This window comes from Panthera onca, chromosome D3, assembly GCF_046562875.1.
Source record: "Panthera onca isolate mPanOnc1 chromosome D3, mPanOnc1 haplotype 2, whole genome shotgun sequence".
Classification (NCBI taxonomy): Eukaryota; Metazoa; Chordata; class Mammalia; order Carnivora; family Felidae; genus Panthera; species Panthera onca.
Genome location: NC_138350.1, coordinates 44,184,348 through 44,196,611, shown reverse-complemented (window position 1 = coordinate 44,196,611; position 12,264 = coordinate 44,184,348). Strand labels below are relative to the sequence as shown.

Genomic DNA, 12,264 nt, shown 5'->3' with positions numbered 1-12,264 from the left:
ACATGATTCTGGGGCACCTCGGTAGCTCAGTTGGTTAAGTGTCCAACTCTTGAATTCAGCTCAGGTCACGATCTCACCGTTCGTGAGTTCGAGCCTCACATTGGGCTCCACACTGACAACGTGGAGCCCGCTTGGGATTCTCTCTCGCCCCCTCTGTCCCCCTCCCCCACTAAAGCTCTCTAAATAAATAAATAAATAAATAAACTTAAAAAAAAAATAAAACAAACAAGACCCACATTATTCTAATCTCATATATTTCATCCCCTGAGGGACGTGGGGCACCATTACCTGCAGGAAGCCACTGCAGACCACACCTCCTTGACGTCCACACAGAAAGCCAGCAGGATGGTCTGTCTAGAGCTAGAGACAGAAGGGCTGTTTCCAGACACTCAGGACAAGCACCAGTGGCCAGAAGGGCATCTCTCTGGATTCTCCTGTTGAATCATCTGGACGAATCATAAACATTCCCAAGGGCTTGTATCTAGAATGGCCTAGAGTTCACCTCTGTGGAGATGTTTTATCCTCTTTCGAGGATGCATTAGAAATGCCAAAGCACATTCAGGGAAGAGAGTGGGAACCTGGCTGCGCTATTCAGAGCCCCCTACAGGCCGCCCAGGCCTCTGAGAGCCTCCCCACCCCCTGACCCTGTGTGTCCCGAGCACAGGATGACGCTGCCTCGCTGGACACCTTCCGTCACCCCCGAAGTTCAGGAGGTTCCTGGTGACAGCTCAGGATGCACAGGCCCTAAAATAACTGATTAAGAGGTGGGTGCTATTTCTAAAAAGTACAGCCTGTTCTGTTTCGAATGCCAGGGGAATATGTCATGTTATCTGTTTCCATCGCAAAAGGATGCTTCTCTGGCCTTCAGAGGACCGACTCCCAATGCCTACTTCACTAAGTGGTTCCTGCATAAGTTGAGGCCAGGAATACCAACCAGGTGAAAGGTAGGAGTTTCCCCTTAGATCCCAAGTGAAGGAGATTTGAAAACATTCAATCAAGAGAACAGACATTCCAGGTTGACAGGTTTGCTGTGTGGGAGAAGGGACCGAAACCCTGAAACTCATAGGGCTCCCAAGTGGCTTGAAAGGGTGGAGGACAGAGATTCATTCCCAGGCAAGGAGAGCAGCTCCTTTGCCCTGAAGCATATGACAGGTGCCATCAAGGGAGGGAAAAGTGGCAAAGCCCTTTTGCCACTGTGCCAGAAGTAAGGGTGCAGTGTCCAACCTCAGCCTCGCACAAAGGGGGAAGAACGTGTGTGACCCAAGACCGCCAACCACAGGCTGGAAGTGGTTAAGAACCAACTCGAAGCTCGGGCTGCCTGGGTTTGGATTCTAATTCTGCCACTTGCTAACAGCGGGCCTTGGGCAGGACACCCAAACTGTCCTGCCTCTGCAGAAAGAGGTCAATGTTAATATCTAGTGTGTAGAATTGTTACAGGGACAAAATGAGTCAATGTTAACATTTTAAACCTTTTTTAAAGGGCTGACACATTAAAAGTACATGTGTTTTAACATAAATGTAAAAGTTAGACTGCTATCCTGACTCCAGAAGGATTTTCATCTAACCACCACATACTGCTGCATAAAGCCCTAGCATCAGAAATCTATTCACGAACCGACTATTCTAAGCCCCGGGGACTAACAATACAGTGAGTGATGCAGATTTTTAAACGTTTTTTTAAAAATGTAAATAGGGGCGGGGCCCCTGAGTGGCTCAGTTGGTTAAGCGTCCAACTTCGGCTCAAGTCATAATCTCACGGTTTGTGAGTTCGAGCCCCACATCGGGCTTGCTGCTGTCAGCTTAGAGCCCGCTTTGGATCCTCTGTCCTGATCTCTCTGCCCCTCCCCTGCTCTCTCACTCTCTCTCTCAAAGATAAATAAACATTTTTTAAAAATTTTTAATGTAAATAGGGGTACCTGGGTGGCTCAGTCCAATAAGCGTCAACTCTTGATTTCAGCTCAGGTCATGATCTCATAGTTCGTGAGATCAAGCCCCAGGTCAGGCTCTGAGCTGACAGGAATCCTCTCTCTCTCTCCCTCTCTCTCTGTCCCTCCCCTGCTCATGCTCTCTCTCTCTCTCTCTCAAAATAAATAAATAAACTTAAAAAAAACTTTTTTTTAATGTAAATAAAACAATGGTAGAGGCTGACCTGTCAATAGAGCTTAGGTCATTTATTCAGAGCCTTCCTATCTATCAAAAGGCAAAAGAATGCCTGTAGTTTGGGGAACTCTCCTAAAAATAAGTTGGACGGGGGAGGGGAGAAAAAGAGTCTTTTTTCTCAATCCCCAAATATTTCAAGCTACATAATAGATTTCAGAAATTATTATAATTGTCAGTCTGCATCTGGAGCAGAAAGAAACTTTCCCTGTGACAATGAAAGGCAGGAACATCCTTGGGTCGAAAAATGTCAAAGGCTCTGCGACCTGTTTCAGTGTTGCAGGGGAAGAATCTTCATTCACGGCAGAATAAAAATGGAGCTTCTCTATGCAGGGACACATTATGAGCCAAATTTCAACTCTGGGCTGTGGGAGGCACCTGTGAAAACAGACTCTCCCACCTGGACCTGCCAAAGCCCGGAGTGTGTGCGGCTGTTGCCATCTCTGGAGAGTGGGAGGGGTGGGGGGAGGTCGCAGGCAGGCCTGGGGGTGAGACTCTGTTCACAAGCTGGGACTGAGAGCGGCTTCACTGGCAGTTAGAAACGAGCCCCAAACACAGCGCTGGTTCTGACTACAAAAGTTCCCATCCCCCCACCTTTATTTAGTATTTTGTTTAACTAAATGTTTACAGCTACAAGGATCCCCACCGCAGGAATGCTATCTGCCACCTGCAATGGGGAACTTTTCTAGGATTTGAACGTTATCTGTGCTGGGACACAGTTGTTACCACTTGAAGATATTTAATGAGAGAAACAGGAATATGTGTTTTTCTCAAGAGGAACATCTCAGGAACATAAAACCAAACACATATGCGGAGGAAATGCCTGTTGGGCTTCAAGAGGTAAAAATGAATAAGAATTTTTTAAAATCGTGAAGAAGAATATAACCTTAGGTTTAAAGTAGGTGTGACAAGGCTTTCTTTCCTCATCAGTGAGAACAAAGTAAACAGTAAATAATATTCTTTATCCTGTTTTACACACACTCTTGTGAACACATACACAATGGGAGGCGATTCGTTCCCTCGTTTAGCAAATATCTAGTTGGCACGGGCCATGTTCTAAGTGTTGAGGATCCGTCAATGAACTCCAGGGATATATGGCTGCTCTCCTGGCACTTACCTCTCATGGAGAAAGACAACAAGCAAGTGAAGCCTGTGGAATTTTGGACGGTGCTCAGTGTTCCCGAGGAGATGAAACAGAGAAGTGGGAGAGAACCTTCACCAGCAACCGTACCCTGCTGGAACCCTCAGCTTGGACATCCCAGAGTCTAGAATTGTAAAAAAAAAAAAAAAAAATTCTATTGCTTAAGGCACCTAGTTTGTGGCATTTTGTTATGACAGCCCAAGCAGACTGGAGTTGGACTTCAAGGAGGGGGATACTACTCTAACGAATACCTAAAAATGCAGAAGCAGCTTTGGAACTGGGTAATGGGTAGAGGTTAGAGTTTGATGGTGCTTGCCAGAGAAAGCCTAAATTGCCACCAAAGGACTGTTGTTGGAAATGTGGATGTTAAAGGCAGTTCTGGTGAGGTCTCAGAAAGAACAGAGGGGAGCTGTAGAGAGAGTCTCCATCTTCTTAGAGAATACAGGAACAGAATGTTGGTAGAAATGACATCACAAGCCTTTCTGGTGAGGTCTCAGGCAGAAGTGAAGCACAGGTCATTGGAAAATAGATCTTTGCCATATGGTGAGAAAGAGCCAGGCTGAATTGTGATTTAGCATTCTATAGAACGTAGAACTTGCCAACAATGAAGTTGGGTATTTAGCTGAGGATATTTCTAAGCAAAGTGCTGAAGGTATGGTGTGGTTTTCTCTTACCACTGAAAGAAAATGAGAACAGAGAAATAAATTGAAGGAATTTTTTTTTTTAAGCAAAAAAGAACCAGAACTTGAAGATTTGGAAAATTCTCTGCCTATCCGTACTGCAAAAAAAAAAAAAAAAAAAAAAAAAAAAATGAGAAGAAAGTGTTCTGAAGAGAACACAAGGGTGTGGTTGAAACATCATTTGATAAGGAGATCAATATGGGTGTGAACCATGAATTTAATCAGCCACCTTGGAAGAAGACAGAAAGAGATGGGATTATACCAGCAGAAATACTGCCAGGACAAGGGAAAGAAATGAAAGATAAATGAAGGAAGACTGTCAGACTTCTTGGATTCCACAGAACTGGACAAAACTGCTGTTTGGCTGCAAATGCTCACTATTCTTAAAGAAAAGGGAACAAGGATCCCAAAGGTGATTCAGAGATCATTAGGGCCACCTCCATCTCAGTTTCAAAGGGTGGGGCCACCAACGTGGTTTCAACAGGCTGAGCAGCCACCAGCCAGAGCCATGGGGATGGGACCCCCACCCAGCAGTGCGACACAAGCAGGGACCCCTCTCTAGGGCCACAGGATGGGCTGGAAGGCACAGTGATGAGCCAAAGAGGAGGATTTTTGTGTCTCAAAATCTAATGGAATTTGCCTTGCTGGGTTTTGGTCTTCCTTGGGATCTGTCACCTCTTTCTTTCAAATCCCTCCCTTTTGGAAAGGGAATACCTATCCTGTGCTGCCCCACCACTGTATTTTGGAAGCACTTAACTTGTCTGGTTTTGCAGGTGCACAGCTGGAGAGGAATTTGGCCTCAGGATGAATTGTATCTCCAGTCACACCCATACCTGATTGACATGATATTTACCTGATAGAGACTTTGGGGTTTATAGGTGACGTTGGGATGAGTTAAAAATTAGGGGGTTGTTGGGATGGAAAGAATGTATTTTGCATATAATAAGGGCATGAATTTGGGAGGGGGGGCAGGGGTGGAATGCCATGGCCTGAACTGTGTTCTCCTCAAATTCATGTTGAAGCCCTAACCCTCAGCGTAGCCAAATGTGGAGATGGGCCTTTAGGTGGTAATTGAGGTTAAAGGAGTTCATAAGGGTGAGGTCTTCATCTGATAGGATTAGTGTCCTTATAAGAAGAAATGCCAGCGTGCTCTCTCCTTCTGTTTCGTCCTCCCCTTCCCCACTTCTTCCCCTCCTTCTCCCCATGCTCAAAGGAAAGGCCATGTAAGGCCAAAGCTACCATCTGCAAGCCAAGAAGGAAAGCGTCACCAAAAACCAAATCCTGCTGGGAACTTGATCTTCCCTTTCAGCCTCTGGAATAAAGAAACTTAATTTCTGTTGTTGAATCCATGCTTTGCTATTTTGTTATGCAGCCCAAGCCGATTAAGACAGGCCTGCACACAGGAGCATACCTACTAAGTTTGTGGAAAAGCAACATGATCAGTGGGGCTCAGAGTGAGAGAGAGGGAAAGTGGTAGAAATGAGGTCAGAGAGGAAACAGGGGTCAGACCATGTGGGGCTTGGAGGGCTCATTTGTCATTCATGAATCTGTAGGGAGTTGTTATAATCCATACGTGATGCTGGGGATATAACAGTGAACAAAATCCTCAGGTAGTAACAAATAATCCCATAAATAAATGTGAATAACATACCAATAAATAAGCTATTTAAAGAAAAATTAGAAGGCCCCTGAAGGTTTATAATAAGGTCACCCAAGCTGGGGGAATCATGGGCATTGGAGATGTCTCCTTGAGGACAAGACATCCCTGCTGAGATCTGGGGGTTACTAGGATTTAATCAGGGAGGCAGGGATGTAAAGGGGGGAGGAAGATTTCAGGCAGAGGGGAAAGCTTGTGTAAAGGCCTGAAGTATGTGGGACACCAGTGTTTCCAGGAGCTGAAAGGGAGCCAACATGACTACAGAGAGGAGATTCGTGATCCAGGGGCGAGTGGCATAAATAAATCTGGAAGAAAGGCTGAACAAGATCTAACAGGGCCTTGTAAATTATGCTGAAAGATTTTAAACTTGAGAGCAAGGGGATACCAGGAGGATTTTCAGTTAAAGAGGGACATCATTTTTCCATGTACATTTTCAATGGCAAATGGATTGTGGGAGCAAACATGAAGAAGAGAGCCCTGTTGGGAAGCTCCTGCAGAAGGTCCAGATGAGAGATCCCAGCAGGTGGGTCTGGGGCACTGGTTATTATGTATTACCTGAAGCCACCCACAAGTGCTGTCATTCAATTCCTAAGCCCAAGCCTGAAGCAGTGAAATGGATCATAAATGCAAAGGAGTGAGCAGGGCTGAAGCAACAGGCCCCTGGTCTAAGAGAGAGCCGCAAAGGACATTCAGTGCAGCCAAAGACAATGAGGGGAAGAAGGTCACCTCCAACAGTGAAAGGTACAGAGGAAGGACAAGAAAAAAGCTAGTGCCTACTACTGCCTGGGCTGACGCTTTGAGCAACCGACAGGCCCAGGCAGACAAAAGGACACAGTTACCACTGGTAACTGAGCCAAGCTGCCTGCCAGCTCTGTAACCAGATCTGTGATAGCTCCAAATCCCTGCAGGACCAAAGTTCTGAAAACCCCTTTGGAACCTGGCTCTGACCTGGGGACCCCAGAGAACTGGTGGAGGAAATCTCAAAAACAGTGTGTGTTGTGGGGGCAAGGGGGAAGCAGTGGGGACAAGCCAGAGTAAGAAAGGCTAATTCAATGAAAGAAAGCCGATGAAATCAGCAATCAGAATAAAACTCACGCCAAACTAAATTTACTTTATAGAACACAAACTATATCATTTAGAGGGCTCAAACAATGGAATAACTTTCATTTTAAAAGTATAAGAATAATTTTAAAAACAAAAATAGACAAACAAGTATAAGAAATTATGAGACAGAAATAGTAAGAAATGAAACATGAACTAATGGATGTCAATAATCAAAAATCTTGGAAATAAAAAGACGGTCATTAGCATAACAACAAATAACTGGGATAAACTCTAGACTGAACCAGAGAATGAGTGACAAGGAACTAGTCCTGATGAAGGTCAGGCCTGTTCTCTCTAAAACTGTCAAAGGCAGGGGCCTTAAAGAAAGAGAAGGACTGAGGAATTGTTCTAGACTGGAGAAGACGGAAGAAACATGGGACCTAAACGCATCAGGTTTCTGGATGAGATCCTAGACTAGAAACCAAAAGCAGACATTAATGGGACATACGGCAAAATCTGAACGGCATCTATTGGCAATACAGCAATGATTTATCAATGTTGAGTTGGAAGTTATTTAATGATTATATGGTGAAGTGCTGGGGAATCGCACCCCAGAATATTTGGGATTTAAGGGGCATTATGTCTGCAGTTCATTCTCAGATGGTTCGGAGAGACACTAATGGTAACCATTAGGAAGAGTCAGGGGTGTGGGGTGAAGGAAATGGGTGATGGTGGTAAAAAGGTACAAACACTCAGTTATAAAATAAGTAAGTCCTGGGGATATAATGTCCAGCACTGTGACTATAGTTAACAATACTGTATTGTATACTTGAAAGTTGATAAGAAAGTAAATCTTAAAAATTCTCATCATGGGGCACCTGGGTGGCTCAGTTGATTAAGCATCTGACTTCGGCTCTGGTCATGATCTTACCATTCGTGAGTTCAAGCCCTGGGTCAGGCTTTGTGCTGACAGAAAGAAGCCTGCTTCAGATTCTCTGTCTCCCTCTTTCTCTGCCCCTCCCCCCTCTCAAAATAAATATTTTTTTAAAACTCTCGTCACAAGAAAAATCATGTAACTATGCAAGGTGATGGATGGTAACTTATTGTGGTAATCATTTTACAATTATATTCACATATGAAAGCATTCGGGTGTGCACCTTAAACTAATACAATGTTATATGTCAATTATATCTCAACAAAACTGGGAAAACTCATCAGGGAGAGAGGGAAATGGTGATAGAGCACACACAGTGAAATATTAATAGTTGGGGAAATTGGGCAGGGAGATTTGGGAGTTCTTTGCACTGTTCTTGCAATTTCTCTGGAATTTTTAAATTACTTCAAACTCTCTATATTATAAATAGAAGTCTTAACTATATTTGCTACTATGACCCAGCATAGCCTTAAGCATGAATAGCAGATTCTTCATACCAACAATTCTTAATGAAACAAGAAAACATGTGTCTTACTACCTAAAAACTATTTCTAAAACCCAGAAATAGGACGTCACCACTCTTCCTCTTGAAAGCAAGAAAGAAGGAAAGAAGGAAAGAAAGGTAGGAAGGACGGAAGGACGGAAGGATGGAAGGAAGGAAGGAAGAAAGGAAGGAAGGCCCAATTAGGCTTTATCTCAGGAAAAGAAATGAGATTGCTGTCTATGCTTATCAATAGTGAATTGATTTTTTTCTGTTTATCCTTCAGAAGGCAAGACCTCTTTAAAGAGTCAGGAAGGTTATGGGGTGCCTGGGTGGCTCAGTCCGTTGAGCGTCCTGCTTTGGCCCAGGTAATGATTTCACAGCTCATGAGTTTGAGCCTGCGTCTGGCTCTGTGCTGACTGTGCTGACTGATTATGTGTCTCCCTTTCTCTCTGCCTCTCTCCTGCTCACACTCTGTCTGTCTGTCTGTCTCTCTCTCTCTCTCAAAAATAAACACTGAAAAAAAAAAGAGGAAGGTTTGACTATCAACTGACTAAAGTTGAGGGGAAACTGCCTTATTGTCCTCAGTTATTCACTTCTCCCCATATTCATGACTTTAATCACTTCTTGTGGCTTTTGGGTTTCTTTCTTTCTTTCTTTCTTTCTTTCTTTCTTTCCTCTTGTTGTTTTTTTAAAATATATAGTGTTAGTTGTTTTAAATTAGCAATAATAATAAAAGTGAACTTTTATTAAATGCTTACTATATAAATGAAGTCTTCATGTGACTAACTTTTCTTACAGGAATGTAGGGAAAATTAAAGGCAGATAATTTACATCACAAAAGCAGGATACTGTTTAAAGTATTCAATATCCTACATGTGGTTTATATAGTGAGGTCCGTCCAACTTCGTTGTTGTTTTTCCTTCTGTGATAACAGAGAAATGGCAGACAGCACGTCTTAAGAGTGACATGGGTAAACGCGAGCGCTTCCTGAGGAAGTGACGAGATGGTGAAGAGTCTGGGAAACAAGGCCTAAGAGCATGAGTTCAAGGAAGTGAAGGTGTTTATACTAGAAAGAGAAGTCTTCAAGGAAACACAAGAACTGCTTCCACATCCCAACAAGACTGGGCTTGGAAAAGGGATTACAGTATTCTGAGTAGTTCAAAAGGACAAACTTTAACCAGTAAATGAAATTCATAGGATGGAAGATTTGGGACTAAAAAACAAATGGAAAACGCACCAATGATTCAAGCTATCTGACACAGGGTGGCTGCTGCCCTACAAGTATCAGAGCTTTAGAAAAGTGATTTTTTAATTAAGGAAAAAATTATACCAGATGATATCAAATGCCATTCCAAGTCTAAACTGCTATTATGATGCCTCCAAAATTATAATAGCTTTGATTCACTACACTACTGAATACTGAAAATTTTACTTTATTTTCTTAATTTGTTTTTGAGAGAGAGAGAGAGAGAGAAATAGATGGAGAGAGAGAAAGAGTGTGAACACCAGTGGGGAAGGGGCAGAGAGAGGGAGAGAGAGAATCCTGGGCTCCATCCCACGACCCTGGGATCATGACCTGAGCTGAATTCAAGAGTCGGACGCTTAACCGACGGAGCCACCCAGGTGTCTCTGAAAAATTTACTTTACATATAAATCTCAGAAACATACCTGTGATGAGGTCAGTCCACATGTATGTGATAGTTATGAACTCCCAAATACACAATGGACTGAGTGAGGATGAGAGGCTCTTACTGAATTAATGATTCATCATTTGGCAAAGAATGGGCCTTTTTAAAGAAATAGAATGATATTTAAAGTCTATAAAATAAGTGTGTATTCAGCCACATAATATTGATTTCTTGTACATCTGTATTAAACATATGCATGTTTAAATGGATGTTTAAACATATATATGTTTAAAATCACTATCCATTCCTAAGCCTTAGCTCTATTCTCTACTGGGGACCTAAGAGCTCTCATAAAAGAGATACTTTAGGGGCGCCTGGGTGGCTCAGTTGGTTGAGCATCTGACTTTGGCCCAGGTCATGATCTCATGGCTCATGAGTTTGAGCCCCACATCAGGCTCTGCGCTGACAGCTCAGCCTGGAGCCTGCTTCGGAGTCTGTGCCTCCCTCTCTCTCTACCCCTCCCCGACTCACACTCTGTCTCTGTCTCTCAAAAATGAATAAATGTTAAAAAAAAAAAAAAAAAGAGGTACTTTATAAGACGGGTGCACGGCTCGGGCAAGAAGAGCCCCCATTCTCAGCCTCAGGAAAAGCTGAGCAGGACCGAATCCATCCATGGGGTAATAATTATGCTTCAGAGCCAAAGCCTAGGTTCCCCCCAACACACACCCATGTTCTCTAGGGAGGTAGACATGATCTACACAGAGTAAGGGAGAAAAATTCCAGAGACATAGATATGCCAAGAAAGGTCTTTTTTTTCCCCCTTTATGAGTCAGCAGCAGTTTGAACACATGCTTTACTTTAACTCATTAGAATGCACCTCGGGACGAGGCGGGTGGTGCTGCCGGGAAGGGGCAGTGTGGGGTCCCCCCAGTGGTGCTGGCATGGTTCTGTACCTTGATTTAGGGGGTGGTCATCTGAATATACATGGTGATAATGCTGAACAGAACTACACACACACACACACACACACAGGCATGTTAAAATGGGTGAAATCTGAATATAATCTATAGCCTGGTTCACAGTTCTGTACAAGGTCAGTTTCCTAGTTTTGATAATGTACTAAAGTTACACAAGTTGATACCTTTGGGGAAGCTGGGGGAAGGCCAAAGAGGGCTCGGTAGTATTTATACAGCCACTTATGAGTCCATAATTATTTAAAAATAAAAAGAACAAAACAAAGGAAGTAGGAAGAGGAGGAGAAGGAAGAAGAAGATAGTGGTGCTTTAGTCACTTGCTTCAAAGCTGGGGAAGAAGAGGGAAATATGAAAGGGAAAGGAAAGAAACCCCCATAAGAACCGGATTGCCTATTTCCTGGATCCCTTAGTTGCAAAGAGTCCTTAACTGGACGTGTTTCCCTAGCCTTGTCTCCTTTAACTCCATGTTCCTCTTGGCCACCAGGTATACTTTTTAAAAAATCTGGCCAAGTCTCTGTCAAGCTTGCCCATCGTTCACAGGGCAGCTTGTCTGTACTGCTCTCCTCCACCCCGCGGACTTGGCCATCCAGGGATGCCTGAACACACTCTACCTTTTTTTTTTTTTTTAATGTTTATTTATTTTTGAGAGAGAGACAGAGACAGAGAGAGACACAGAGAGGCAGAGCATCAGTGGGTTAAGGGCAGAGAGGGAGGGAGACACAGAATTCAAAGCAGGCTCCAGGTCCCGAGCTGTCAGCACAGAGCCCAATGCTGGGCTCAAACTCATGAGCTGTGAGATCACGACCTGAGTCGAAGTCAGATGCTTAAGTGACTGAGCCACCCAGGCACCCCAGGCCTTTTAACACCTCCTCTCACTGGGAGCCACTGCCTGGTACACCCTTCCCTTCCTCCTTAACCTGACTCTTCCTCCTCTTTAAAGTCAGCAGCTCAGTACCCGGGATTCTGAGATGCCTAGTGGTTGGGCTAAGTCTCCCTTCCTTGGTGCTCTGCTTGCTTCTGTCTCCGGATATTCACTGCTGTCTGGGCACCGTCCACTCAGAGCAGCAGCCCAAACAGTTGGAATGCAGGCGGGTCACAAGCATCAGGTTTGCCTGAACCAAACACTCGAAGGGTATTTCAGTACCCCTTCTTTGTAGCCCTCAATTCTCCATGTTGTTTTGCAATGCAATATCCGTGTCTGGTCTGCTCCCTGGGCCGAGAGCTTCTCTGGACCCGTAGTGCCTGGCAGAGTGCCCTCCACAAGGTTGGTACACAACAAATCTATGTTGAGCTTACCTCACCAAGAAGACAGACAACCAGGCCAACGTGTTGCTTAGAAGCAACTACTTCCTATCCAAAACTAGGACGCAGGGCAAGCAGCCTTTTCCCAAGATGTAAAAAGGCAGTCAGAGAAATCACTGCGCCCAGAGTCAGTGGAGACCAAAGGAAGTGTAGGATAGAGACTGGGGTTGAGTCAGAGGGAGGCTGTGGAGGCTGAAATGGCACAGCTGATGGTGTGGCTCCTGGCCAGGATGGGCAAGATGGTCAGCGCAGGACAGCGACCA

The 12,264-nt window shown here is 44.2% G+C and overlaps 2 long non-coding RNA genes across 4 annotated transcripts in view; one reads left to right on the top strand and one right to left on the bottom strand.

The window, feature by feature from the left end:
* LOC132665841 (uncharacterized) overlaps window positions 1-3,755 on the bottom strand; it is a 56,842-nt gene extending 53,087 nt beyond the window's left edge. For 2 of the 3 annotated variants that reach the window (XR_009604313.3, XR_013551263.2), the window contains exons 1-2: window positions 3,550-3,744; window positions 3,275-3,422 (exon numbers count right to left, since the gene is read on the bottom strand). This is a non-coding gene — a long non-coding RNA (uncharacterized LOC132665841). Of the gene's footprint in view, window positions 1-288; window positions 447-3,274; window positions 3,423-3,549 lie in introns of all 3 variants that reach the window. The other variant, XR_009604312.3, reaches the window with a different exon arrangement.
* A 76-nt stretch (window positions 3,756-3,831) lies between these two features.
* LOC132665842 (uncharacterized) lies at window positions 3,832-5,323 on the top strand. Its single transcript, XR_009604314.3, has 2 exons — window positions 3,832-4,390; window positions 5,192-5,323. It is a non-coding gene; the product is annotated as an uncharacterized LOC132665842 (long non-coding RNA).
* The last annotated feature ends 6,941 nt before the right edge of the window (window positions 5,324-12,264 follow it).